This window comes from Olea europaea, chromosome 15 (assembly GCF_002742605.1).
Source record: "Olea europaea var. sylvestris chromosome 15, O_europaea_v1, whole genome shotgun sequence".
Classification (NCBI taxonomy): domain Eukaryota; kingdom Viridiplantae; phylum Streptophyta; class Magnoliopsida; order Lamiales; family Oleaceae; genus Olea; species Olea europaea.
In genome coordinates this window covers 14,475,471-14,480,896 of record NC_036251.1, presented here as the reverse complement: position 1 = coordinate 14,480,896, position 5,426 = coordinate 14,475,471, and positions in this window count along the sequence as shown.

Genomic DNA, 5,426 nt, shown 5'->3' with positions numbered 1-5,426 from the left:
TTTCAATCTTTTATTTTATTGGTGTGATTCATTAATGCTTTATGCTTCATGTATATGGTAATTTCTTAAATCTTATTCCACTAACAAAATTGGGAACGTGTTATATAGGAAGTTTAAACTCTGGAATTACTAATGGATTAAATTGGTATTAAATGTTATGTCTTTCAACTAGAGAACTAGGGTTTAAATCTCTAATTGAGTAAAAAGAATAAATTATTGATGTTGATTGGTCCAATCTAATTGAGAGAATTCGGATGCTTTACTATTTCATCCCAGTAAATAACTTCCTTTCACAAAATTCAAGAGAACCATAATCTTTTGAATCCTTTAAGCAATTCAACCATCTCCCTGTGAAATCGACACCCCAAAATTGTGCTACAACTACCGCATTATTCTTTGGACGTGACCACTTTTCTTGAACTATCCTCCTAGGAATAGCCTTGGAAGGTCAAAAAAAAGATGACATCGCCATAGTTACACGAAGCATTTGCATTCTTTTTGCAATGTGAATCGGCCATGGATTCTCCATTGACCAAACTTTTGCATATTTCCCTTTGTGCTAACCTTATTACCAAATATGTAATGATTCGGAAACAACTTTCGAGAGTACTAGCAATTCACTAACAATCAAAATTCTAGTTTTTGATAAAAAAGAATTAAAGGAAATTGAAATTTATGGAAATTCAAGATGATTAAATGGATAGAAACAAGTGATGTATATAACTTGGTAGAATGGTTATTGTGGAAATTTACACCTGACATAATCTGTATTTGTGACATTACGCTTTACTGTTAGGATGAATATTTGTATGCTTAATAGGGTAATAAACGTAATATACCTCACATTAGTATAATACATAAAGAGTCATAAAACCATGTATCATCGAATTACATGCCTACAAAATATAACGCACCTAATGGACATTGCATGGTGTGACACACATAATTTTCGCATAAAGGAAGATATGTATCAACAAAGTAATAAGTTAAATTGGGGCCTAGATGTTTTGTGATTAACTATCAACAAACTAGTAAACTTGAAGTTCACATGAAGAGTGTTAGTGTGATTTATTACAATAGAATGGTGAAGCAGCGCGAGCAGGCAGCACTATGTATATATTTGAATGGGAAAACGTGTGGTTAGAATGTTGGGAAATTATTTGAATTTATGTGTAAAATATTTTATTGTATTAATGTATAGTTAAAAATGATTATGAAAATTAAAGAATTTTGTTTTAATTTTAAAAAAAAAAAAAAAAAAAAAGATTTAACAAAAAGCAAATTACAGTACAAAAATATTCCATAATTTATATTATTTTTGCATCATCATTCATCATCAACACGATTCTAAGTAGACGTGAATAATTTTCATAAACTAGTAGTGAACAAGACACTTAAGGTCTCAAACGCAACCATGATTCCAATTTCCAATTAAAGCTTGAAATTGGCCAATATTTTCAGTAATTCTGCTACCTAAATCTCTTCATGGAACTTGGATTACAATTTACAAACAAAAATGACTTTCTTGAACTTGAACAACTCAAAGTCTCAAAGAACAAATGGGCTTCCATTTTTTATTTTTCCTTCTTTTTTCACCAAAATAATGCTGGTAAGTTATTTTTTTGTTTTGGAAACTGAATTTCTTGAAATCGGCATGTGTAAGAAACTATCAACATATAGACCTTTCCCTCCATAGACCATAACCATCTAAGAACTTAAACAAAAATCTAACAATAAATTATGGGCACTGAAGTAATAGGAAACGGGTTATAATTACATGAATAGGAAATTGAAATATTGAATCCCAAATTCCATATATAAAATTGCAGCACATAATAGGAATAATCTCCTTACAATTCTAATGAATTGCTGTCTTCAGTAGTTTGTGGTGGTAGAATCGCCGATGGAGGCAGTCGAACAGTCGGTAGCGACAATAGGGGTAGATTAAATGGCTGGGTTTTGCTTCAACATTTGGAATCGGAAGCCGTCAAGCCCGGAGACGAGATTGAATTGGAAGTGCGAAGGTTTCTTGCATTGAATTTCAATTTGGTAGTGGAATATGGGGATAGGAATTTGGGACAGTTTGGAGTCTGTGAATTGAAAAGTGGGAGGGTTTTATTTTTTGTTACTCCAATTTTATCATTTTCTATTTCATAAAAAAAATTCCTTTTTAATTCATGGGTCACGTGACCCATGGGGACCAACTGCCGGTCCGCCACTATCTATAACATAATGATTTTGTTTGGGATTGAGCGATTCAACAAACATAATCTACCTATCTATGTCAATAATGAGAGAGAGAGAGAGAGAGAGAGAGGGGAGAGAGATGCATCTCATTCAAAGACTTCATACTTAATAGAGAAGTTGGAATCTCATAGTCCCAGTAATCATCCACCACAAAAAGCATTCTATAACATTATGGTTTTGTTTGGAGTTGAGACTCATGCATGCCTTTTCCTTTCAAGATAATTACTTTCGTTTTAAATCAAGAGAATATGTATACAGAAAAATGGAAAATAGTACGCTATGCTTCAAAGAACTTATTCTAGGTGATAACTATATGAAAGATTTAAAGCTCACCATGTTGTTCTAGTAACAACATTAGAACCAATGGAGACTAAGAAGCAATTGTAATCCCACCTGCCTTGATTATAGATGTGAGCATAAATAACAATTCTGGATGCAAAACAAGAACACTTAAGAACAAATAAAGGATCAATAAAAATCATTCTAGAAACTAGAAAAAAAAATTTATTACACTAAACTTCAATAAAAGAGTACATAACTTTTCGCTATAACCATTTAGATTCAATAATGATACCTTTCAAGACAAAATGGTAAATGTCTTCACCGCTATTAGGGATTACAAAAATGCCAAAAAAAAATCGGAACCTGCAAAATTATAGTATGGATATCGATTCCTTGGTATGGTTTACGAAATAAAAATTAGGTTTGGAGGTGAAACTGATTCAAGATGATATCAAATTTCGGATTTTTCTTCAAACAGGAAGATTGTGATTTGGGAGTTTCCTTTTGGCAAGATAATTGAGCGGGCTGTCACGGACCGCAAGGTGATGACTGGAGGCTTGGCATGACGCGGGAATGTCATGACATAAAGGAGAACTTGAGGTAGCCTTATGGCAAATAAGGTATAAGCTTTGACGATATATGGCGAAGAGTGCGTCACCAAATTTGATGGGAGAGTGACTTACGTTTCCCACGGTCGCAGTTGATACGTCCAAGTTTTGGCTGGGGAATTCAGGTAACACTGGCAATGCATTAAGGTTGGACGAAAGTACCTGCGGTAGGGGAAGTAGGTAAGGAAAACACAGGTGCTGCATTAGGGGATGCAGATCGAACCTACAGCAAGGCAGAACAACACAGGAACCTACGGCAAGGGACGCAGGCAAGACCAAGACAGGAACTGCATCAGGGGGACGCAGATAGGCAAAACTCAAGCAGACTGTAAGCATTATGGTAGGGGACGCAATAGCAACGTAGGCAGATTGCGACAGTGGACGCAATAGCAACGCAGGCAAACATGGGCTGGGGACGCAAGGACGGAAATTTGGTTTTCTTGGGTGAAAACCACAATCGTAAGGGGAAAGCAATACCGTGGATATAGTCGATTGTATTGGATGTAAGTGTGTGCCAATTTGAGCTAGTTGGACAACTTGCAAAATGAGATCAACATGCAACTTGACAACTTGCTTGAGGAAGCAAAGTCCAACTTAACCACCATGATGAAGACATGTCCACTTGCACACATGAGTTGTAGAAATCCACTTGCATAAAAGTAGGGAAAATTGCAGTAGAGGTACCAAACCTTTCGTTTATTAGCAAATTTTGTCCAAACCTTTAGTTTGTGCTACCCACAGTCCCAAACTTTTCAAAAATATGCACCAAATGTCCAAATGAATGGAAACCGTCCGTTTGACCGTTAGTTGACCAATAAGATTGAATTTTGACCAATTTTTGACCAACTTAAAAGGATAGAAAGGAAAATTTGCTATTTAATTCTATAATAAAATAAATAAATTAATATACCAAATAAAAATAAAATAAACTACTATTCATCTTCTTCTCCCCCCCACCTCATCCCACCCTACCCCACTGTTGCTGCAATTTTCCCAATAAATGGTTTCTTCTTCACCCTACCCATCCCCAACCTGCCTCCACAGCAAAAATTCAGCCATTAACACCGGCAGCAACCTACATGAAAATGCCTAATAATCGCTTCAAACAAATACAAACTACGAAGGGATTAAACTAATTAAGAAATTAATAAACAACAGAATATCACTATGATAGAAAAGGTCCCCGGGCTAGTGGTCCATTTGATTTCTCATATGACACTTGTCTTTGATCCATTGAATACCAGTGGAGGCTCCATCTTTAACTTTCACGACGCTAGTAGAAGCCACTGCCTTAGTTTTATGAAACATGTCACTGACAGTGGAGAAGAATTTGGTAGATGCACCGCCGCCATTATTGGATTTCTTGGTGTCATAAGTAGTGTAGAGGGACTCTGGGTCCCATTGATCAGCCCATGAAGTCTCGTATGAAGTGTTTGATGCCATTTTCGTGCCTTAATACCTGTAAAATCAGAGAGAAATAATGAGAACCAATTTGCTATTTCTATCTGCTGTTTTCTGGCTTTCGATCTTCCATTTCGATTAGGGAAAATTGCAGCCCAGATGGGTAGGGTGAAGAAGAAATCATTTATTGGGAAAATTGCAACAGCGGTGGAGTAGGGTGGGGTGAGGTAGGGGGGAGAAGAAGAAGAAGAATAGTAGTTTCTTTTATTTTTATTTGGTATATTAATTTATTTGTTTTATTATAGAATTGAATAGCAAATTTACCATTTTACCCTTTAAGTTGGTCAAAAATTGGTCAAAATTCAATGTTATTGGTCAACTAACGGTCAAACGGACGGTTTCCATCCATTTGGACCTCTGGTGCATATTTTTGAAAAGTTTGGAACTGTAGGTGGCACAAACTAAAGGTTTGAGCAAAGTCTGCTAATAAACAAAATGTTTGTTACCTCAACTGCAATTTTCCCTAAAAGGTAACATGACATGCCAACTAGCATAGAGCTGGAAAAGAAGCAAAATACAATGCAACAAGGTAGCTTGCAAGTGTAGAGATATGCCACTTGTAAGGTAATCAATTCCAACTTGGCTACTTTATGGTCAAATGAGGTTTAAGACAACTTGCAACAAATGAGAGCCCTTGGATACCAACTTGCATACCTTGAGTTTGCCTATAAATAGAGGAACTTGGTCATTTGGAATTCATATGAATTGACATGAATGAGTAGAGAGAAAAATAGAGAGTTGAGGAAAATTCCCATGGATGGAATGAGAATATAGTGAGATAGAGTGATATCATAGAGTGATATCTTTGTAAAGAGAAAATTGTAGTTA